General features: G+C 43.0%; 1 protein-coding gene across 1 annotated transcript in view; it reads right to left on the reverse strand.

Annotated features, from left to right (window-relative positions):
• nrcamb (neuronal cell adhesion molecule b) overlaps positions 1–23,395 on the reverse strand; it is a 65,707-nt gene extending 42,312 nt beyond the window's left edge. The window contains 1 exon segment of the mRNA XM_080028277.1: positions 23,281–23,395. The gene's annotated coding sequence lies outside the window, so the exon portion shown is untranslated.
• Between the last annotated feature and the right edge of the window lie 2,053 nt (positions 23,396–25,448).

The following is a 25,448-nucleotide window of genomic DNA, read 5'->3' on the forward strand; positions in this document are numbered from 1 at the left end:
GTCTTAGACATCTCACTGCAGAAGTGTGTTCTCAGGAAATTTTACTACACTGCAAGAAATATCCTCACCTGACAACACTTCATAGCCTACGATTTAAAAAAAAGTAATTTGATCAAAATGTAAACATTTCCACAGGCCCAAAATAATATCTATGAATGTCCTAATGTTTCAAACAACAGTCTATAACCCAAAGATATTTGACCATGAAATAACACAAATAAAAGTAGACAATCTAGGGTTTTATCGACAAATGCCTTGTTTTGTATGACCTACAGTCAAATACCACACAATATTTAGTTAACCATTCTAGGAAATGAAGAACAGCAAATCAGCACATGAAGAGGCTAGCACCATCAAATATTTTTCCTTGATAATACAAAAAATAAATCATAAATCCCCATGAATCCAGTTGACTTTTGAGTATCTCCTGCAGATCGTGAAGTGCATCACACAATACTTTCTACTCAGCAGGTGACTACATGGTATGAAATAAACACTATAGCAACAGAGAGAATACATCACCTTTTATCTCTGTGTGTGTATGTCAATGAGAATAAATCCCCTCAATTTGTGCATCCGCAGAGTTGAGTCGTCATAATCCCAGTGGCTGTGTATTCCTCGACGTGTCTGCTCTGACTGAGTGACATTAGAGCGAAACGAGCCCATTCCCTCACAAAATCCCCCCCCCCCCCCACCTCCACCACTCCAACAACCCCTCCTCCCACGTCCCTCCCCTGACCCCCCCCCCCCCCCTTCCCTCTCACAGTGGGATTAAAACAGTCTTTTGTCTCTCTACAATAGGGGTTAAACATTTCCTGGTATCACATGAACGGCAACCACAATCCACAAAGTTACTGGGTGGGATTTTTCAAAACACACATTTGCACTAGCGCGTTAAATATCCAACAAGTTATTTGTTTTTGTATCAGACGCAACTGTCAGCATGGATGAGGGGATGGCAGAGCGTGACATCCCGCGAAATGAGTTTGGCAGAGCATAAAGGCAAAATTGACACTATAATTGCATGATGAATTAAAATGGCACCCACTGTACACTTTACACGCAAGTAACTGTCTGCTGTACTGATTGTACTCCAGTCAATGCATCTTTCTGGATGTTCAATAGAGGGTGGAGGTGGAGTGTACAAACAAACCAAATGAAAGGGAAAAAAGCCTGAAGGCACATCCTAAAGACTTCCTTTCCCATACAGTGAGAAGCCAGAGAAAGTGCTCACCTACACTCAACAGATGTCCCCATGCAATCTAATCTAGTTGACTGGGCGAGGGGGGAAGCTTATTTATTGCCGACTCCTCAACGGTATTATTGCAACCCATTTTAAAAGAATAGATAGTACAAAAAGGGTCTTTTGACGTCCCTTAGCTATGGTTGCAGAGGGCAACAATGGTAGGAGCTGTCCCTTTGAAAGAGTCACTATTCTCTGGGCCCGGCCCTAAATAATGCTCCTCTCACTACAAAAGCACAGAAAAATGTAACATAATCAGCCTGAAAGTTCATTGTCCTTCAGAGCGCACAATGATTTCAACTCGAGTATCCAAAAAAGTAATAATGTTTTTCACACTTATTTCCTTCTCAACTACAGTGGTGAAACAAAGTACCTGTACATATACTCATTTGCTGTAAGCTGCAGAACCGGTACTATTACATTGGGCTGATAGTACTTCAATGGTTTCACTTAAGGATGATTTTGAATGCAGGACTTTTACTTGTAACTGAGTATTTTTGTATCAATAATTTTACTTAAAAAAGGTACCCATCCAGTGGTGTTTTTGACCTCAAGTAGCACTATGGAGTGAGTTGGTCCCCGTTTTGTTTACCTGGTGCAAAAATATGCACACGTCCAGTTACATTCAACTGCTGCTCAATTGTTTCCACATTGTTTCCATGCAGGTTTGGGAATTAATAATCCCACAAAAGGCATATGAATTTTGGCTGCACCAATGGGACATGCTCAGAGGCTTCACAACATGGTCATTGTTGCATGTTACTGCGAGTATATAATTTCCCCCCACTTACCATGATGAAACCATCAGACTACAGTCGTTTGAGAGCTTCGTTGGCGGTCAAGAGACCTGAAACCTCTGCTCTGGAATCCTACCTTAATTCACTAATGAACCGCTTCGGCTGTTTGCTATGTAAACATAACTCAGCACGTTGGGCTTTGTCAGCATCAAACGTCCCCGCATGAGAAGCCATCAATTTAAAAAAAAAAGTATCATAAATAAAAGCATTCATAGTAGCAGACATCTTTCAGCGAGATGATGGATAGCAGCGAGGTGTATAGATGATGCTAGTATGAAATGAGTGAAAGGGCCATATTTCATTGAGTGAGGGGCGTGATTGACCAAGTCTAATGGGCATTATTTCTGCACACTGACTCTGTTGAGAGGAGACACTGGGCGTTCCCTGCCGGCCCATTGCTCCTTCAGACTCATACTGAGATAGGGCCGGAGCCCTCCCCGCTCTTTGTCACGACACCAATAGAATAACAATATTTCAATGGCAACTGCATATTTCAATGACAACTTTTAACAGAACAAAGTTCACGCTGCGGTCTAGACCGAGCCCTCCTAACTAGAGCTGCACGCCGTCTGCAAGAATGTGTGTATGTGTGTAGTTTTATTACTTGTTGTTAGGGCATTAATCTGTTTAAACAATGTGGGGACTCGCCTTCCTTTGGGGCTAAAAAAAAATGTGAGTCCCCATAATGGAAATCATTACATTTTAGGGTAAAGACTTGGTTAAAGGTTATTGTAGGTCTCGGTTTAAGATTAGGAAAAAGTTGTGGTTATGGCAAGTCAAATACATGCTTGTTATGTCTTGGGAAGTGCTGGAAATACAAGTGTGTGTGTGTGTGTGTGTGTGTGTGTGTGTGTGTGTGTGTGTGTGTGTGTGTGTGTGTGTGTGTGTGTGTGTGTGTGTGTGTGTGTGTGTGTGTGTGTGTGTGTGTGTGTGTGTGTGTGTGTGTGTGTGTGTGTGTGTGTGTGTGTGTGTGTGTGTGTGTGTGTGTGTGTGTGTGTGTGTGTGTGTGTGTGCGTGCGCGTGCGTGCATTTGTCAATCAGTGGGTGTTCGTGGCGAGGACTCCTTTTGAGTTTCCTATTCAAAAATGTGAAAGGGAGTGAAATATGATTGGCTCAGGGAGAGAATAAGGGGCTGGGTTCACAAGGGTATCGAGGCAGGGTGGAACTGGGGAGGGGGACACTTCAGAGCAAGAATGAAAAGACAAGTCCAGATGATTTAGTCTTGTTACATTTGCTCCTTATACATTCCCACAAGTAATTTTCAACGCTAGTTTGTTTGAGTAATCCCAACACATTATCGGGTCACATCAGATCAATAGTTGTGTAAATAAGGTGCTCTATCAAGTAATAAACCATGAGATTAACTCAGAGGAGACAGAACAGAACTGTGCGCTGGCAATCACTTCGGTTTGTCTCCCACCATGTCTGTATCAACTTAGCCTTGTTAACTTTGGCTGAACTCATTACAAGACTATTATAGTCTGGTGTAAGATGTATCACGTAGCAAGAGTATCACGATAGTCTGAGGTATTGGGTTTACTATCAAAAAGAAGCAAGGGGAAGGTATCACACCTTTAAGAAAAAAAATAACTTTTCATCAAGCTACTTTTATGAAACAGGCCTCCGGGCACAATGGGGAAAACAAAGCAGCCCAGGTCTTAAGGGAATTTACATGAATTAGAAACAGGAACAGCAGCGACCTCTCCTCAGCTTTTTGAAACCAAACAAGACCCTGATCCCGCCCATCAACACACACATACGGTACTCACACACACACACACAGGCAGTCCGTGCTACAAACATACACAAAGACACACCGCTATAGAATGGTGTGACTGGTTTCCATGGTGCCGTGAGGCTCACTGACAGAGCTGGAGTGTTAACATGCTCAAGGACAACAGAGAGGATGATGGAGGGAAAAAGAAACAGGACAGGGGGAGAGAGAGAGAGGCACAGGGAAGGCAGTAAAAAACAAAGAAAGTGTAGAATCGGTGAGATTTACCACACACAGGCAGCAGACCATCCCCGAGGTTAAGGACTCGTAGTGTCGTGTATCGTATTTCTTTTTAACTGAAAGACCCTTTACTGACACAATTGGAAACTCACAATAGCCCAACTTAACAGAAGCCGAAGCAGCACTAGTCTCTTTCTTCCGTTTACGGAATCAATTCTGTTGGTGTTGCCGCTGATGTAAATTATAAAGGGATAATTCTGTTTTATCTTAGTTGTAGTCTTATTTTTGTAGCTTTGCCCATCATTCCAATATGTATGTTTGTTGGGAGACTAGAGTTATTGTATTTTGTTGAGCACAAACCAATCGGTAGCAAGTGAAATATCAGTCCCACTGATGATCTAATTTCAGTTGATGGATGCATAAGCTCAGCTAACCCTAACCCAGATTTCTATTCTAAACTATTAACTGAATGAGTATGATATTAGCAAAACTGAAAAAACAAACAGATTGTAATAAACAAAAATGTCACTCTAAAAATATGCACCACCGTGACTGCTACTTGGAACCAACTGAAATAGGAATCCCCTGGTTCCTTGGCTATTGTGAGCCCACCATGTAAGAGCAAATGACTTTGAGTGACTTGCCAACAATAGCTATACAGTATATAACAATATGGCAATGCATTCATGTGGTAATGAAGCGGGAGAGGAAGCAGTATGGCCTGGTTTGATACAGAGTGTATACGGGGCTTGCCTCCAACTGCAGAGAGCACCAGCTGAGGACCTGTGGGGAGATGGAAATGATCCAACAGCTTTCTGTAGCACATAGAGAGAAGGGCCCACCGAGCAGGTCTCCTCTATATGCTCCATACTGTCACCAATAAGAAGATCATCCACGGTCCAGTGAGCATTCGTCGAGAGTCAAAAAAACACACACACACTGCCCCACGCAGACACACACACACACACACACACACACACACACACACACACTTCCTCACTCTCTCAGTATGTACATGTGTGCTGATTCCTGCATCCATATGTGTCCACAGAAGGAGCAGGCATGTGTGCACCTCCCTTTACTCCCCCACCAGGACCAATTTCCATCCGCCGTCTGTGTGAGAGTGTGTGATCGATGCTGCACAGGGCGCGTCGTCCAGGCTGTTCATTACTGTTGGCAACAGTGCAGCCATAAGCACAAACAACCTGCAACCCACTGGTGCATTAGACAGCAGCTATGGTCGGACGAATGGACCTGCAGCTTCATTTGAAACTGTGCTTAAAACATAAACCCGCTACTTTACGAGCAGCTAGAAAGAAAAGCAGAACTTGAATTTGCCGCTCGACTACCGTTGATGATTTACATTTGTTTTCATTAGTTTCATTAGTGAACCACACCAGCCGAGGGAGCCTAGTGTCTCCATCTTTGAAGAGCATAATTGTGGCAGCGGGAGAGGAATGAGATTTGTCTTCTTCCCCTCCTTCTTATCCTCTTCTTCATCCTCGCCCATGCTGTGTGTCCAGATATCACACCACCTGTCTTCTCAACACAACCCGAGCCTCCTCAAGAAAACCATACTAAATATATAGCATCCACAAGCACACTAAAAGTCCACCGTAAATGACAAAGTAGAGATGTCAGATAATCAGAGCAGAGTTTGCAGCCATACAAGGAGGCTCTGAAAGCACTTATGCAAAGCAATAGTTAGAGCTAAATGCTGACATCGGCGTGCTCACAGACAGTTATAATGCTAGCATGTCGATGTTTAGAAGTCACAATGTATCATACCAACATTTCCTAATTCCCACTAAAAACAAAGTACAGCTGAGGCTGATGAATAAAAACATTTTCCAGGCATAAATCCAAGTGTTAGATAGAAACAGAAGATTTGACCTGATGATGGTTCTGGATGGAGGAAAACTTAATCACCAACATGAAATACCCAATTTAATAGCAATGGCATCCAATTGTTGTCAAGACATTTCACATAAAACCACAAATGTCCAACCTTAAAGTCAGATGTCCAAAGTCAGGGTAACCATGAATGTTAAAAAAAACAAAGTGTAAAAAAAATCCAGGACAATCAAATAGTTGTTGAGATATTCCGGTGTGAACCAAAGTGGTGAACACATTGAAAGTATAGTCTGGAAACTAAGCCTCTGAGCAAGACTCCCAATACAAACGAAAAAATAAATAAATGCATTTAGCCTTGGGAATATATCAGTATACCAGCCTGAACTAAATGAGCAGAGAAAGGTAATAAAGACTTGGCTATCTGCAGGCTGAATAAGTCCCTTACCTCAAACACACAAGTACATGCCTGCACTGAAACAGATGGCTTTAAAGCAAAAGCCAAGACGAACACCTTGAAACAACAGCACTAGAGCAACGGCCTCAAGAAAGTAAACAAACAAACTCATGGGCTTTTAAGTGAGTCCAAAAACTGACAATCTGATATCTCATCTCTTACTCACACCCTGATGGGAAATCCACATTTCGCTCAATGAGTCTACAGCACAAAGAGTTGACAGATATTCATATAAAAATAGATTACTTTGATAAAAGTAAAATGGGGGAATTAGTGACGTGGCATCATGTTATTGTGTTCTGAGCCAGTGGTGAAGGAGACAGTGCTGAAGGGTTTAATCACCATACACACACACACTGACAACACGCACACACACAGACATTATGTTGCTGCAGGTGCCGAGATAGAAATGCAGGAGAGGAGGAAAGTATGCCAAAGGCAGGAGCAAATTAGAGGAGCTGATGTGAAGGCCAGTGGATATGTGGAGGTGTTAGCTAGTTAGCTGCTATGTGAGTGGGGACTGGAAAAATATACTGAGTGTCTGTGGGAAGGGAGACAACTTTGTACATTCCTGCAACATGGATCCATGGAAATGTTTGTGTTGGTATGTCCGCAAGACAGTGTGAGGTTGTGTGTCTGTTTGGCATGAGTACATCACCGAAACATGAATCCCCTGCTTGAGTTTGTGTTATGAGTGTGTGTGTGTGTGTGTGTGTGTGTGTGTGTGTGTGTGTGTGTGTGTGTGTGTGTGTGTGTGTGTGTGTGTGTGTGTGTGTGTGTACAACCAAATAAATTAATAAATAAACCTAAATACTTTTTTTTTCAAACCGGCCATATTACGGGTTAATACAGATCCTAATCATGCCGTACAATATTACTGCCCTGCCTTCTCTGTTGTTTTGCCCCAAAAGACAAATGCTTTTGCAGAGCTTGGTGTTTCTAACTGGCCCAGTGGAAGAAGACCACACAGACCTCCATCCATCCCTCTAAAGACTCCACTCCCTTCTTCAGCCCTTTGCCTCTTTTTCTCCTTCCACCTCTCCTCTCTTCCCAGACGCCATGCTCTCTGGTGCAGGAGACAGCACAGGGACAATGGGATGATATCACTGGTCGGCTGCTAGCAGCTTGTCTGCATGCCGCACAATACCAGACTGCTGCAGCTCGAGTGTGGCACATTGTCAAGTTTGTGCGGGGGAGAAAAGGAGCAGAAAGGGCAGGAGAGACGGAGGGCGAGAGAAGGAGGGAGAGAAAAATAAAAAGTTACTGCACTGCTCAACTGAGACTGAGCAAGGGAAAAGGGAGGGAAAAGTAATGAGGAAAGATACTCAGTTGGGTAGGTAGTATCAGTGTGTGTGTGTGTGTGTGTGTGTGTGTGTGTGTGTGTGTGTGTGTGTGTGTGTGTGTGTGTGTGTGTGTGTGTGTGTGTGTGTGTGTGTGTGTGTGTGTGTGTGTGTGTGTGTGTGTGTGTGTGTGTGTGTGTGTGTGTGTGTGTGTGTGTGTGTGTGTGTGTGTGTGTGTGTGTGTGTGTGTGTGTGTGTGTGTGCGCGCGCGTGTGTGTGTGTGTGTGTGTGTGTGTGTGTGTGTACACAAGCTGGTGGGCATGTGTGTATGCACAGAACAGTGAGCCTTTAGCCTGTATGCCTATATCTGAATCTGTGTGGGCAGGACTGCTGCAGACTGTGCTGCCTATTAATTACAACACAGCTCCTTCCTTCTTTCTAACAGCGTCTCACACAGGTATAAAAACACACACACACACACACACAGAAAACAGCACACAGCACACCTGCCATGAGGCAGATTGGATTTACACTGAATCAATAATTCAGACACACGCACATCCCTAAACACGCACAGACACACACAAAAACACACACACAAAACAGCAGTCTCTGGCCTACGAGGAGACAGCCAGCGGTCAAACTGCAGAAACACTAAGAGGAGTGGGGAATAACTGTGGTTAGACACATGTCCCAGTGATTGACCCGGTATCAATACAGCACAAATTACTTCAGTTATTAAACTGATTATGAGCAGTTTTAACACAGACAGTGATGATACTTTTTTTTTGTCCTATTCTTAGAAACACCTAAATAAAAACAGCATCCCTGGGCTTCCATATTCTCGCGATCCATCACTACATTTCATCTGTGACAGGTTGAGTACCTAGCACACTGCTGGTGAGGCTTTCATCTCATGCACTGTGATGTACATTAGGCAGAATATCAGTTGCCATCATTTTCAGTACAGGATGCAAACAGGCTTCTGATATTGTTGTTTTTCCACAGTCAGCCGATACCTTAAGTGTGTGATCAGATGGGGTCAGGTAACGTTACTGAAGCATCTTCCCTCTGCTTGGACTGCATTTCCATGTCTCTTTGAGTGTGAGGAATATTAACAATGTGTTGCATTTATTTGGTGAAAAATGCAAATCACAAATTCTCATTAGTATAAAACAGAGGAAGGCAGAACATTTGTAAATGCAATTATTATATATGTTGGATGTATAGCAATGTTGTGTAACCCTGTGTTAGTTGAAATAGATTGCATGACACATAAACAAAACTAACTGTAGGACTATTAAGAATTTACTTTTAGCTAGTGGTGAGAATAAATCAGAGTGAAATAATACAAAGCTCAAAATACTATACATCCTACTTCCAGTTCAAATGGTCCCTGAATTCAAATGACCACATAATGGAATCTCATGCTCTACTGTAAACATGTTCAACCAACTCTGGTATTTACAGGAGGAAAAGCTTGTGTATTGATCAAACAACCCATTACCACTTTGAGCCTGGTCTTTATAGGAAACACTTAAAGTGGATTCCTTTCAAATGTTTGGAGAAAATGGATCCCCTGCACTACTGGCATGGGATAATGCACTCGCAATGGATGCATGCTTCCATTAGCCCTGTGGACTATTGTGAAAATGATCAGTAATGCAAACATACGCAAGAATGGCTGACCTTGGAGGGTACAATCTAAATCATTTTACACAAATAATGTAGTGGACTGTTGTTCCAGGGGAGGGAAGTAAAGTAGTACGTTTGAATATTTTCTTAATGTATTCACTTGGATGTCAAGCACAGGAGGGGGCAGGAATTTTGAGGAGTGTGTAACAATTGGGCTTTTCATTCCACACATCTACATAATTATTGAGGTTAATTCAACTCGGAGCTTGTGTGTCATTGTCTTTGAATGTGGCTGCCACTGCTTAAATGAATAAATTAGTAACAAAACTGAGCTGACAGACAGGCTCTGCCTGAATGCACCAAGTCAGAGACACTGGCTCCAAACGATAAGAAGAAGCGGCAAAAGAGAAAGCCATGACTTGATTTACTGGAGACCACCTTGTCATTTACGGGCCTGAGTTTCCACAGTGATGTGATTTCTCCTGTATCTGTGCTAACATGCTCAGTTATTCACACAGATTTCATGCAGCTTCCACCAAATGTGTTTTTTTTTGTCTCTGTGGTCTGCGTTTCCTCTGCCTCATTCTTGATAAGCAAAACTAACATTGCTGCAGTTGTGACAAGAAAGCCTGTACTCTTCAGGGAAATGATACAACAAAATAGGACAGATGCTCACTGCTGAAATAACTCATATGGAAGCATAGACAGCAGCATAATAAGAAAAGTGATGGGATGGGTATTTTTTTTTTGAGGGGGGGGTGAATAGATCACTTTTATTTTAATTCAGAAATTGTCAAGAGGGGATTTTTTTCCTGGGCTGAATTTGTTGACATATTGCTTAAAAGTGTTTTCTCTCCTATATCCACACCAGATGTCTTGTATGGACAGATGGATGGAGGATTGACAAATTAGTATAAAGATTCTTAAAGATTCTGTATGCTTTCTGATTCAATAAACTGACCAAAATAATTTATAACTGCAAGGAATGACTTATTTAAACTTCTTTGTATTCCACCAATTCTCCGTGTCAGAAAGTTAATTAAAAATAGTGTACATGACTGTGCTGCATGTTTAGTTCCTCAGAAAATAAGAGCTTATACATGCTCCACTCCCTGTGAAGGTGAACACAGCAGTGCTTTGAGCTAAATGCCAATGTCAGCATGCTAACATTCTTATGCTATAAGAGATAATGGAATGACGGAGGATCAAGTCAGAGGACGTTATTCTCTGGGGACGATGAATGTATGTTTACAAACCTTTATGGCAACCCATTCTATATCTGTTGAGTTACTTCAGTTTAACCAACCAAACAAAAGATACAAATCTCTGCTCAAATTTTTTTTAACTAGAGCCAGCAGCACTGGTTTTCTCAGTGAGTTCAACTTGCACATTCACCCAGCTGCACTGCATTCAACCTGCTACACAGGCAGAGATCAGATTATACAATTGGTTTATACACCCACAGTCACTTTCTTATTTCCCATAGTGACATCCTTCTTTTGAAGAGGGACTGGAGGGACTGGAGTTGGGTTAATGTAGTTAAATGTGTCCCCGCTTGGGCTTTTATGTGTGTGGGGCTGCTCTTATTTTGTCCAGGCTCTTGACATAACGGATGTGTGTCCTTGACATGACTGATGACCAGTGGAGGACTGGAGGCTTCGGAGAGCTCTTGTGAGGGAGGATAACCCCTCTGAGTGGAGGGCCAAGGAGACCTTAGCTTCAGGAGGACTGAGTGCTGACTGGCTCCTGCAGCTCCTTCTAGGGCCTGAAATCCCGTCTGGGGTGGGGAAGACTGACTTTGAAGGGTTCCTGACCAAGCAGCCTGTCTGGGCCTTGTAGCTCTGGCCTTTCAAGGTCCCTCTCTGCTTGAGTGCTCAATTAGTGACTAAGAGCCTTGCTGACAGACTACCAGTAAGTCCATTTAGTTGTTTTTTTATAAGGGGCTATGGGACTACATCATACAACAAGCCCTGGGGGCAGACAACTCTGAACAAGGAGAGCCTCTTCAACTCTCCAAAAACAAACAGCAAGACAAAGGAAGACAGGTACTAGTCACACAAAGGAAGCTTATCATATAACTGCAGGGCTTTTCTGTTCTGTTTTCTATTTTCACCATCTAAGCCTCTGTAGTCAAGCTGTTTTCACTGCACTTCTTCGTTCTTGATTTGTTGACTTTCAGGGAAAGAGGTCTTAAGAGGTTGGCGTCCTCATTCAGAGGACACCTGCCAGAGAAATCCACAAAAATGATTATACAGTATATAGGATTCAATCATTAGGAGGAAGTTTTTTCAGGTGGACAAACAACCTGAAAGTTTTCTGCCTATGAATGTTTTGTGGGTGTAACTGCTGACAAGCTCATTTCATGTCACACTAATCTCTGTATTCTAGTAAATATAAAAAAGTCCTGGCCTTGGAAGAATAGCCCGGATCAGCACTCTATACTGCATTTCCTCTCTCTATGCAGTGATCACAATGCCAGTTAAAGCTGCCTGGTCCTTTTCCTTCCAGTGTGTACTCATTATAGAGTGGCAAGTCAAAAAGCCCCACACAGTGGTAGGCATCCTGATCCCGGTGTGCCATTCACATGGTAAACAGTTTCAGATGGGCCCAGTATTGTGCTGCTATAATACAGCATCTGCTTTATGGCATGGAAAAAATGCATTGTCACCAAGCGGCAGTGAAAGAGCCATTGAAGGACAGCCGTGGCTTCGCCCCAATGCTGAGGCTTTGACCGTGACACAGGCTGGTGGGTGGTGGTCAAACGACCTGCATACTACTCTGACACTGAGGTTGTAGGGAAGACGGCCAAGCCAAAAACTGAAGTATAGGTGCACGAGTCAAGTGATAGAGGGACTTTATAATCTTGCCAAGTTTGAGAACAGAGGCCAGTGCTGCTCAAAACTAGTCAATATACCGCATAACTTAAGCGGAGCTCAAAAGTCTCCAAAGAGGCTTTGTATCCGACTCAATGCTGCATAGTGGCTCAGAATGCTGCAGTGAGTACTGGAGCTTGGCCAGGTGGGAATGAGACACTGTGCAGACAGAGACAGAAGATCCTCATCCCTTGACTCGCTATTAAACATTTACAGCTGCACTGTGCACGCAGCGCAGAGCTTCTACTGTGTGAGAAAACATCTGTGTCAAAGAATAGTTCATTTATGCCAAATCGACCAACGATACTATAAATCATCCAGATATTGCACCATTCTGTGGGACATGTTGGTGCATTGTTTTTTAATGGTTTTCATTAACAGAGCTTATTTCTGAGTATATGAATTAAAGGATGTAGAGCAAAAACTGCATGGTACCATGACAGAAGCTATATAAATTAGCCCATGGGTATTAATAAGATGGTATCTTGTGTTATATGAGCCTGGTTAACCTAATCGAAGTTAAAGTCTGACTAACTTCCACACACCCGATCAGCTTTATGATAGAGCCAAGCCTTATACACAACAACAAAAACTAAGCTTACCATATGGTTAGACTGGGGATGTGAATATATAGCATAACACAGTATGAATTTGCAAACAGTCAAATATTTTGCAACACCATTTCTACCATGATAGAAGTCTTTAAAATGAGAAGCCAATTCTGGCAAATACCCATGGTAATATGGGAAACTAATACTCAAATGCAATTCCCTTTCCCTATTACCATATCAAGCACATGCCTCAGATTCTGCTAATTTTAGCATCACAAAACACAGATATGTTGAGGTTGCTCCGGTTTGAATCCACAGAGGCCCAGTAGTGAATGAAGGAGGTTAGGCATGCAATTGTCCAATGTTATGTAAAGGAGCCACTTTTATACAACTTGACCATGTCTGATGTGAAAAAAGAAGTGCCATGTCAATCAAACTGAAGTGCAATGACGAGCTGTCCCGGGTGATTTCTCTGTGGCCACCTAGTCCATTATGCTTCAATTCCACACAATATGAGTCACCCGGATACAAAAAAGGATGGTTTCAAAAGACATTATGGTAGCAAATGGACCTCCGTCATAGCGGTGTATTGGATCAGACTGGTAGGTTTTATCCAAGACTCCTCTTGTCATTCTTTAAACCAGCCAGGGCTGTCAAGGACACCACCCTGCCACTTCTGGCAACTCTCCACTCGATATTCATATCCAGAGACCCACTTTGGATGAATCACAGCTTAGATAAACAGAGCGACTAAAACACATTTGTTTTTTAGGCCAAAAGAGCAAATTGGACTCTTACTCTTCTGCGTTTTGATGCTTGACCTGAAAAAAAAGCTCACATTCAATCAAATCCCAAAAGAAAGGCAAGAAGACTAGCAGGCATTTAACTTTTTGAATTGTTACAGAAACTAAGATATTGTCCCAGTTAAGTCACTCTTGTAATGATAATACAAGAGCCCTTATTCACAATGCTAAAGGTCAGTGATACCTTGGAGACAAGGAAAACACACAGGGTGAGGACATACCCTCAGGCCTCCAGCAGGTGCTTTGTTTCCAGGATCAAAAGAAGGGGAGCCATATTTCAGACTTGGCTGTATCCTGGTGAGAGGGAGGGCATGTCCTGGTCAATAGTTCTTCCCCGTCTCTCACCCTATCCTGACCCCTCACCCTCTTCACTTCTTCCTCCCTTCATCCCCATTACTTTAGGCAAACACCTGATCAATAGCGCTGTCCTGTTGTGAACTTTATTCTCCTCACAAATGGACTCTTTTCCAGGACTGTTAAAAAGCAATGACCGCAGTAAACGCGTACTTTCACTCAACGCACACTAAAACAAAAGAGTGAGTGAATTGAATTGAAAAGAAAAGCCCTACAATTCAGAGCGTACATCCAGCCCACATCCTAAAGTGTGGACAAAAGGAAAGATACTTTGCAGGGTTTTATTTTGTCTCAAAGAGCAGATTTGAGGAAGAGGCGGGAGAGTGGGTTAAGTGTTCTTTCAAAGCACATTTTCTCTTCTCTAATCTGTCGTTTCCACCCATACAGACACACTTCTAATTTGACTTCAAAGCGTGGGGGATTGTGAGCAATGCGGATAAAATTCTGCATGAAATCATTATCTCCCACTAAACACACTGGCAGTACCGTAGATGTAAGCACTTATTGCTGCTGTGGTGTTTTACATTAACACAGCCTCCACTTTGGTTAATCTCACATTTTGATGTTTGATTTGAACTTAATGTACCTGGTCTGTTTAACTGCTTTTAAGGATGACGTGACTGACATAACTACCAAAACCTGTGTTGATGTCAGCCATCCCTTGAGTTTGGGTTGGTAGGTTCAGTTGTAAGGGTTTCATCATCAGCCCCCCGGCCCCTACAACCCCCTGTAGTCAGCACTATAGCTTCAGATTATGGGAGTCTAGTTATCACTCACTCCCAGGGTTGGGTTTTGGGTGCAGGCCCAGGGTAATCCTGGGGAGTTTGACTTGGGACGCCTAACACGTAATTAGATTTTTTTTTCACCATGGAGAATCCAATCAGTTCGACCTCCGTGTAGTTGCCCTATTCTGTTCTGATTAGGCACTACATCAGTGAACAACGCCAACGTTTAAAAACACTGTTGGAAACTGGTTATTCCATAAATTAATAACATATGCTGTGAATATAATGAATGCTAGTTTGCCCCAGGCTTTACCACTGAAGACAGTGTAAACATTAAGAAATACTTAAACGTAGACCCAGATAATGGCATGTAATGGGGACAAGTTAGTTGGTGAAAATGTAGTGTAGTAGTAACAGGTTTACTAAGTGGTCAAAAAAATCCAGTGTTAATACACAGCCTAAACTCTGTCAACAGGCATGTTGCTAGCTATGGTGGCTTGGTAAAATGGTATGTAAACAAAGGGGGCCCCTTTGTTCACATACCATTTTACAGAGCCTAGGCTGTGTATTAACACCAGATTTTTTCCCCCAGCGAATACACAGTACGGACAGGCGGATCGCTAGGAGATGTTTACTGATTTTGACAACATATTTAAATATGATTTTAAATTACACTCTACAGAAAAATAAACATTATACCTCAAATTAAAGTGACAAGTACAGCAGATTGATGAGCATAAATGGATTTCCATTCTTCGTGAAGCGTGTGAATACTAGCTAACTGTAAGACACATATTTCTTCATGTAGCCTACGGACGATCTCACTGACAAAGAAGCTGGCAGTTAAATTTAAAACATTGTTTCATCTCCAAAAATTTCTGAAAGTAGCAAGTACAGTAGTTACTAAGAACTTGAGAAGGACTTTAAACATAAACGATGGATTCATAAAAAGCCATCTTAGTAAATTAAGATATGAAATGTGCTCATATTGATAGAGAAGAAAGAGGTTTAGAAAGGAAGGGAAGGACACATTCAAAGGCACAGAGAGAGGCAGGGACAGACAGTGGAAGAGATCAGTGCATAATCTGCTCTCAGGGCATCGACTGCTCCTTTATTTAAATCACATGGCTACAAGCTGAGATTAAAAAACTGGTTTTAATAATTCCATAAGCGGCGTGCATATCATGATCTCAAAGGTTGGCTGTGGAAATGGAACTGCTATTTTAATAATTATCATCCAATGACCGGGAATCCAGATTTTGACTGAGATTGTGATTTTAACAATTACGTTAAAGCTTCAGATGTGCAGTTCAGCCCACATAGCTGATAGAAATGCATAACCGTCCTCGGAGTGAGTAAAGCAGCACACTGCAGCCGCTCAATACATTGACAATTTCATATATTATTCCACATTTCATGAAAGCAGCAGTGCACATCTAAAGAGTGCCCTTTGACTCTAAGCTGAGCCTTCTGCATAACCCAAAATGTCAACTACAATCAAGATACTGACTTCAAAAGCAGGAGCTATATGAATTCCACCTCAGTGACACATCATAAATGACCAATGAGTTAAAGTGTCCTATTTTTCTCTCTCGGGATCTGTGGGGGCGTGCTCTCTGTCACGCAGTAAGTCCTTTGAGTAACATGTCCACCATGGATCCACTCATACAGAGATGTGGTCATTGTGCCCTGAGCCCTGGAGAGGCCCAAAACCAGCCAACCTTGAAGACCCGAGCATTAGGTCTGCTTCAAACCAGAGTCTTTTCAACTTGTGCCAGACCAACAGTAGCCACAACCAATATAAGGAATGCCATTCATTGAAAAGCTCCACATATATAATGGTGTATTGTGTGATAAGATATGGAAAATATGTTTTTTTTTTTGCTTCTGAAAATGACCACAAACTTAAAGATTATTTGTGTCATTTATTCTTTGAGAGACTTTACTCTTAACACCACAGAGCTTTAGCTATATAAACCATGGCACACTGACAAAGACTCATTGATATTTCCACACAAAAAAACACAAAGCTGAGAAAGCACCATGTTTGTCCAGACAGCTCTCAGCCACACTAGACTTTTGATTGGGTTATCAGGCGAGTCAGTCTGAGAAAAGGTCCTGATAAATGAAGTTGCCATTTGTCCATCCTTCCCTCCTCACAGCGTGGTCCAGCTAGCCCACAGCAAGGAATTGTCTTTAGGGAAATAACATTTTGTCCAGTTCCTAAAGACATCCAGTGCTGAAAATGCACAGACCACCAAGAGGATTATACTGATTGCTATTCCATTGCTTGAGCACGTTCAACTCCATGACATTGTGTTTTTACTTGTAAACAAAATGTACAGGCAATTTACTTCTCATGGTGGCTGACACATTATATGGTTAATATAACCGGAAATCTTCAATGCTCAAATCTGTTTGCTGATCTATGAGAGGCTGAACCACAACCCCAACACTTTGGGAAAAGTGTTACTGTGGCTCCTGAGTTTTCCCAGTGTAACTTTACATCAACATTGCAACATGCAAAATGACAAACATGCCTGATGCTCATTGCTGTATTAATGGCAACTACTGTGTGTACTCCATCTCTACACATGTGATCTCTGGATGGCTCAGCTGATTGGTGTAAAAGAAGGAAAGGGGATTTACTTTGACAGCGGCACCACATTTTATGATTCTAATGGTTTTCTGACCTCAATCTTCCCTAATCATTTTGAAGCCTGGACAAAGATGATCTGGGTGTAGATTATGTTTTTTTTTAACAACACGTGGCATCAGGACAATAAAAAAAAGACAAAGCCGCCAAAGTCACATTGTATTTTGTGCTTTTGATATCTCAGAGGACATGCACATTCATCTTCTGGTGAATGGAGGAATCTGAGACCTACACTTGGATTTGTTTACCATCCCGTTCCTTTGTCTCCCCCGGGAGAATTTTTTTCCCAGGATTCCTGCGGCTGTGTTTGGGGGGTTTAAAGGATGAAAAAGAGGGAAAGAAAAGCCCATTGGTCTCAGCGCCACAGAAACAGCATCTAGAGCCAAGCTGTCATCCCACTTGGATTAAGGGCCCTTCAGTGGTGGGTGCTGAGCTGCTAACATGGGTGCCTTACCCTCGGCTGGGGTATGGGAGGGGGTAGGAGGTGGAGCAGAGGGTAGGGGCATTAGAAGGCATGGCCTAAATAAGACCTCGAGGTCAGCAAGCCTCCTGAACCATGGCAAAGCCACTTTGTGTTTCCATGTCAACTTTATTCATGAGCTGACAGCTAAGTGTCTTCTTCTTTCCTGTTGATTCAATCACTGTTGCATCATGTGCTGGGGTGACAAAGATAATCCATGCCTTCACTATCTCTGCAGACCCCCAATTCTGCAAGTTTATAGGATTTAAGGTTCAACAACAGGCTGGTGAGAATGTGGAGGCTTGTGGAGGAATCCTTGGCAGGGCCCGCTTTTGAAATCTCTGATTTTTTAAGCAGAATAAGAGCTGTGGCAATGTATTTGCTGTGCTATTAAACAACACAAGTGGGCTGCAACACTGTGCCAACAGCAAGTGGGATGCGCACCCTAGTTGTTCTTAAGCTCTATGTAAATAGAAGGAAAAATGGATGCTTGAGAGCAGAGTGGAAAGCATTCAAGTGCACACTCTTTCTGAATGGTCTGTAATGTTGGCCGGCCTACACTCAGCTGAAGCAATGCCACCTCCTGTTGTTCCCAGGACAGGATGGGGAAGCAGTGGCCCTTGTTATGTGCTTACAACTGGGCCACCAACTACCTCTCCGACATCTGCTGCCCATCCAAATTTGGCCAGAGCTTTAGCAGGCTTGAGGCTGTTTGTAGCAAGGACAACACTCTCCAGTCCTCTTCAGCAAAAACTGTGTGGTAAAACAGGGGCTCCAACAGCCCAGTTTCTATTGTGGATCTCCACAGGCATAACCCTGCATCACCCCCCTATGCCGCAAGAAAGCGGCGAGCACAGCCGCCCCGCCAGTACAGACGGAGAAAACAGACCCCCTTTGTTCCCCCTGCCCCTTCTCAGCGTCGACTGAGGTACATGATCCACCCCTCCTCCCTCCTGCAACCCTGAAAGCTCCAAAAGACTCCCACTTTCCCTTCCCCTCCCTCCACTTCTTCTAGTGGGTGGCAAGACAACAGCTCATCTTATGAGAACTCTGAAAATACACCCTTGAGCACACATCTCAAGTCTCATCTTCGTATGTTTATATCAAGTCCCTGAACTCAAGGTTGACTGAGAGTCTGATCTAGAGGTACATGCAGCTAGTTAACCTGTCAGGCGCTCTGCTGGGGGTAAAGAGGGAACATTAAACCCATAACACTACGTTCCATTAACCCAAACATCCTACTTCAAAAGGGGGCTCCTATTGCTGTCACTCCCTGGTAGTTGGTTTGGACAGAAAGGCGCATCTCTAAATGCTTTGTTCTCAGTACGGGGTGTAATAACCTGACACGGGTGCTAATAGCGTTTCCTGGGCAACCATGATTGATTGAGCTTGATGACTTCCGTGGTGTAAAGCTCTGGTGAAATCATTTGGTCACAATGGGTCGTCCAGGAACACCCGCACTGAACCTTACTCGTCCACCATCTGTGCACATTACCTGATGCCCAAAAAAAAACAGTAAAGCCATCTAATTCAAAGAAGACGGTTACTGTGATTAATGCACGAGATTAGTGTTGTAAATAAATCCTCTTTAAATTATTAATTTATCTGCTGATTATTCATTGGATTATTCTTTTGGTTTATAGATTGTCCAAAATAGTGAAAAATGACCCTTAGAATGACCCGTTGAAGTTGACATAATCAAGTTGCTTGTTTTGACCAAACAACGGTCCAAATGATTTCCAGTTAACTGTAAAAGAAGATTAAAAACCCAGCAAATATTCACTTTGAGAAGCAACAACTAGATCATTTGGGGCGTCTTCTCTTAAACTTTTGTTTCAGGTACTTGGGAATAATGTGTCTTAGGCTACCAAATCATTTCAACATGCAAGTAGCTACACTAGTCATAAACAACAATAACAAGAACCCATAACCTAAGGTGATGGGTTTAGATTGCTTGTTTCGACCAATACTCAAAAACGGTAAGATAGGCAATATAAATGACATTAAACAGGAAAAAGCAGCAAATCTTCAATCTTGAAAAGCTGGAACCAGAGACAATTGCTTGAAAACTACTTACACGATTATTTATTATCAGCTCTTGTTGATTGATTTTCTGTTGATCAACTATTGATTCAATCCTGCAACAACTCAGCATACAAAATCAAAGTTGCATTACAACAGCAAAGAACCTGCACATCTTTCTATCTTATTATTTAGAAAAACAAGATCGGGTCTATGAAGGGAAAATGAAATTTGAGCGGAAGTAGGGAGGCGGGCGGAGCCAGGCTAGGTCTATCTATAAGCAGCACATAAATCACCCAATATCGCCATCCACACGCCTGATATTATAAACACAGGTCCAGTATCTAAACATCAACAGTTGCAGCTGTGTGGAGTGGATTTGCAGGAACGTGTCAATCCCCATTAGAGCTGTTGCCTAACCGAGTGTGAAACTCTAATTGCAACCACCAGCTTGCATCCATGAAGGCCCCGCTCACAGAGGGAGAGAGAAAGTGAAACATGTATATATGTGTGTGTGTGTGTGTGTGTACATGTCATAATGAACATGAATGTCCTTTGCATGCACTCCTCTGCCCCCAGCATAAATTTGTCGAAATTACAACAAAGGCAAGTGTTCAAACAGCCACACACAACAGTGTGTGTGTGTGTGTGTGTGTGTGTGTGTGTGTGTGTGTGTGTGTGTGTGTGTGTGTGTGTGTGTGTGTGTGTGTGTGTGTGTGTGTGTGTGTGTGTGTGTGTGTGTGTGTGTGTGTGTGTGTGTGTGTGTGTGTGTGTGTGTGTGTGTGTGTGTGTGTGTGTGTGTGTGTGTGTGTGTGTGTGTGCGCGTGTGTGTGTGTGTGTGAGGTGGGGGGCACACTGTTCCTCTCTCTCTCTCTGTGGTACTCTCTAATGAGGCGCTCATCAGTCCCAAAAATGAGATGAACATGCTTGTGACAAGCAGGTCCAGGCGATGTCAGTGTGCTGTGCTGCTGTGTGTAACAGGCCCGTAGGGAGGAAACACCCACACACTGCAGTGACACTAATGGATAGACATGGGCCTCCATCACACCCCAGAGAGTTAGCCCCATCACAGCTGAGCAGCGTAGCACTTTTCTTTCACAGTGGCTGCTGGGTCATCTTCACTCAGGACAAGTACACACGTCTCTCTAGAACACACTCAATCATTTGGTCAATAAGCCGGAGTGACCTATGATGGTGTGTTATTCAACCGTGCCTATGTGTGCTCCGTGAAAAAACAAATTACTGCAGCACTTTATGAAAGCATAATCACAAAATATTTCAACTTGGGCCTATTAGTTTTGGTCCTAATTGCTACTAGTTATGATAACGCTATACTAAGTGTTAGTTGCTGAGATCTAAGAAGATAGCACCATCAGCAACAAGAAGTCAGACAGCGTTGGAAGAGAGAAACTTATTTGGAAGCGAGAACAAAAGGCTGCAGCGAAAGTTGTATACATGAAACAGACATTTCTACTAAATAAGTGATGTGCGTCCTTGGTGAAATGAATCACCAACCGAGTGAAAGTCTCCTGGGTTCAGATCAGTTCTTCTGAGAAATTGTGTCATCAACGTAAGTACAAGTAACACAGGACAACTCTGTCCGTCTATGAGACACTTTGTCCCAGTCCTGTGTTGGTTGGCAGAGTTCACAATGCCACAGACGGCCGCATACAGAAGGAGCGTTGATCAATTCTTGCAGCATAGTCTGCGTGTTTCTCCGGCCCACGTAGTCAAATTAGTGGCATTTTCCCTCCAACACCCAGGCTTTTCCCATAGCCCCCGCGCGGCAGAGCTGCCCGCCACTGGTTTTGGGTCAGCAGCAGTGTGACTGAGTGGTGCTCTCACAATAACTCCAGCCAACGTGTGTGTGTGTCATGATAATCCCTTAGTTATGCAAATCTCCCCGCCTAGTGCCGTTTGTGCTGAGGGTGAAAGTAAAGATGGCAGCACAATGTAGGTCACTATCTCATTCCAATTTCTCCACATTGGTCAAATGAGCCTGAAATGTCATGTCAGTCGAGCGAGTCCCAGTAGCAGCACACAGTGGTGGCTATAGCTGGTCTAGAGCGACATCCAGACTTTACCACGGAGAAGATATGACTGAGGAGGCCAGCGAGAGAGAGGCACACTAACAGTCGAGAACAAGCGTGCATACATCAAGTGATATCTCACAGTTTTGCCGCCTGTTTCTGAATGAATACAAACCAGACATAAGGCATGGAATAGGGGGGATATTGTTATCTTCTTAAACGGATTAACAATAGTCTGCCCCGGAGTGAATAAACATTACTAGAAAGTGTGTCAGGCCCTTTTCAGCCAGAAGTTGGAACAAGGGCTGCAGACAATACAAGCGAGGGGTCATTAGCATTGTATTAATATGGCATTCTGAGCAGGCAGCGAAAGTGTGCAGCTGAAGCATGTGTGTTGCATGGCTGTGTAACGTGTATGTGTGTGTGTGTGTGTGTGTGTGTGTGTGTGTGTGTGTGTGTGTGTGTGTGTGTGTGTGTGTGTGTGTGTGTGTGTGTGTGTGTGTGTGTGTGTGTGTGTGTGTGTGTGTGTGTGTGTGTGTGTGTGTGTGTGTGTGTGTGTTTGTATGCGTGAGTGCATGAGTGAGAGTGAGTGAGTGTCTGGTGGGGATGAGTGGAGATAGAGAGGGGTGGGGGTGGTGTTGTTGCATGATGGTTGAGTTCCCCCTCTTTGGCTGAAGCTTTGACCAAGAGGAGACAACAGGGGGAGGAGGAGGGATGGGGGAATAAGCAGAGGATTTGGGTGGGAATGTGTGGACTCACTGGGTTTCCTTTTTTCCTTTCAGCAAAGCAATTGTTTGGTTAACAAAAAAAAATGAAATGAGATGTGACAGGTGAAGATCACAGGGCAATCACAATCAGATTGAGTCTGATGAGAGAGGAAATTAGACTCAACAAACTGAGCGGCGGTCATGCCAAAACAAGACAGAGCTGTGATGTGAATATGAAGGGAATTAAACATTGAGGGGAGCAAATCAGCTTAGTGCACGGGGGATTTTGTGTGAGGAGGACTGCAATTTCGTCAACACACACAGGACCAAAAATACAACAGTCTAGATCTATCTATCTATCTATCTATCTATCTATCTATCTATCTATCTATCTATCTATCTATCTATCTATCTATCTATCTATCTATCTATCTATCTATCCTTATTGTAGGCTAGGCTTATTATGAACATCATGGAGCAAAGCACTGATCATGTCAAAGGTTCGAAAAGGAAAACCAGTGAAAAGGATTTCTCTAAACATCTTAGCGCCCTGTGTGTCAAATGTTGATTTGACAGCCGTGCTCTTGACTAGCACACCTGCACCTGCTCTCTCTCTTCCTCTCTCTGATGACCAAACCCAACGTGATGACACGATGGTGTGTGTTTACGTATGTGTGTGTGTGTGTGTTTTCTAGAGAGATTCAGTTGTCAAAAGAAAACGTATATTTTCGCTGATGAGGAACAGCTGTAAAGAGGACGGTGTTGTCGTTGGCAACCTTACATCATCCAACTCAATGTGCTACTTCTCTCTCCACAAACTCCTGACAGGGAGCTGGAAGCTGAACGACACGTGTTTAATGTGAATGAAATCATTTAGCTCACCTTATCTCCTTCCTTTGGCGGTGCGAAACACGATGCCCGCTCCGTCTCTCTTCAGTCCCCTGCGAGAGAGCGATACCGTCTGCTGTGCTGTTTACGTGGAGTCCCGTTGAGCGCCTAGCCCTCTTGCACTTGTCTCCTCCGCTTCAGTCACTGGTCCCTCTCTCCTCTCCCACCAGCTCACCGACACACAAACACTCACAGGCGGGGGCGCGCGCAGCATCACTCCGGGGCGTGCGCAGGCTCATTGCGTGCACTGCAGCGCCGCTGCCGATGTATGGTGGCCTCAAGGCACTGAACCAATTCTAGCAAAGTGTTAACCAAATAGACCCATTATTAGTACTTTGCCCAGTTACAGGCGCAATACCACAGATGGCCAACATCTGGACGAGTTTTGGGATAAAACAAGCCAAAAGTTGTCTTTTCATAATGCTCAGCAGCAGTGCTCCGTGTCATTTAACAGCAGGGGAGAAGCTTTTTAATGAATTGCTGTGTTATTATTGGTTAATTTAAGCGTTGTGGAAATGCTGGAAGAGGAAATAATGTTAAGAATGATTAAGCCAGCTTTAAAGTCTTAATAATCCTGTACATTTCCATAAATTGTTACCACAAAAATAAAAAGTGGAAAAAAAATAAAAACATATAGGGGAGAACGGGGTAAGTAGGCACACTTTTTACTCTAGTGAGAATTGCTTATCACCTAAACATCTTTCAATAGTCATTCCTACATTAAAATGAAGCTTAAGGTGTTGGCTTGAAATGTGTACCCCTCACTTTTTCTATCTTATTGTAATAAAGAAGAAATTAATCATCAAAGACACCCTTACACATTGTGACAACCAACCCCATCAAGGGGTCGGTTGTCAAACACTATGAGGTTGTTTGTCACAATGTTATCTTAATGGGAATAATCTTAAAAAGAAGGCAAGAAAGTAGAACTAAATTTGAAAGTTTAATTGCATTGTCAAGTTGACAAATAGGCCTACATAACTTACTGGCAGCTGGTCTAGTTTGGGATGCACTGGGTTGTTTTGATTTTGTTGCCCTTTTTTCTTTTGCATGCTAGCTGCCTTTTCCTGCTCTATTCTTTCCTTCTCTGGGGTGTCAGTGAGGATACAGCTTGACAATGTATTTTGTTATTGGGTTCCTTTTCTGGCTGCAGCCTTGAGATAACATGTGACAACCAACCCCCCAAAAAATGTGACGACCAACCCCAACTTGAATTTCTTGCTAGCATCAAGGCCAACAACCATCTGACAACTAATTAGCTTGCTAACCACAATCTAAACTATAGTTTACCCGTCACACTTTGTATGGGTAACAAGTGTTTTGTTATAAACCCATTGTGTAAAAGCCTGGAAGAAAAATACTGAGGAGCTAAATATTTTCAATTTGACATGAAAAACACAAACAGTCGTCTCACCTCATATTCAGCAGTCTAACTCCAAGGAAGACTATGTAGGTGACCTCTGATCCCAATTCTGGATATTTAAATACCAAAATTTCACAGACAGCGCCTTCTGGTTCCGAGATATAACGATTGTGACAACCAACCCGTGTGACAAATTACCCCGTTCTCCCCTAATCCACAATCTACAGTTAGATCAATATGAGTGCTTTCTCATTGTAGACAGTGCCCTTCATTCCAGATGTTGTGGACCGCTGCTGCTTGGAGCCATTTGCTTGTCCTGATAGCTGATACACATTTTGCCCTGAGAGCTGGATTGCACTAATAATCATACAGTATAGCCTGTGGGATCAACCAAGACTGTGCTGGATGAGCTCATGCGACTTTAAAAGCAGGGACATTTCCCCCACAGTTCAATCTGCTGCCAGCCAGCCAGCTCTCCATTCCCAGTGCATGTTACACATATTATGCGTTATCTCAGGCTTAGTAATGGCAGCCATCTGCAGCCACAGATTCAAACACTGGAAGCAAGTGACGCCGTTATTAGTAGGATAAGCCTTATGTGGCAAGAAGACAGGTTGTTTTGGTGTGAGTTGCCATCCAAGAGCTAGTTGAAGGAGAGTTGCTAAAATTAGCTTGTGGCACCGATTTGAAGAAAGATGAAAATGGGTTTATAGATTCAGGATCACTTAAAAATTAGCTGTTCCGTGCAGTTCATAAATAAGTATAAGCCAAAAGAAATACCTAAAATCCATGATCCCCA

Source organism: Ammodytes marinus (genome assembly GCF_949987685.1).
Source record: "Ammodytes marinus genome assembly, chromosome: 5".
In the NCBI taxonomy this organism is placed as follows: Eukaryota; Metazoa; Chordata; class Actinopteri; order Uranoscopiformes; family Ammodytidae; genus Ammodytes; species Ammodytes marinus.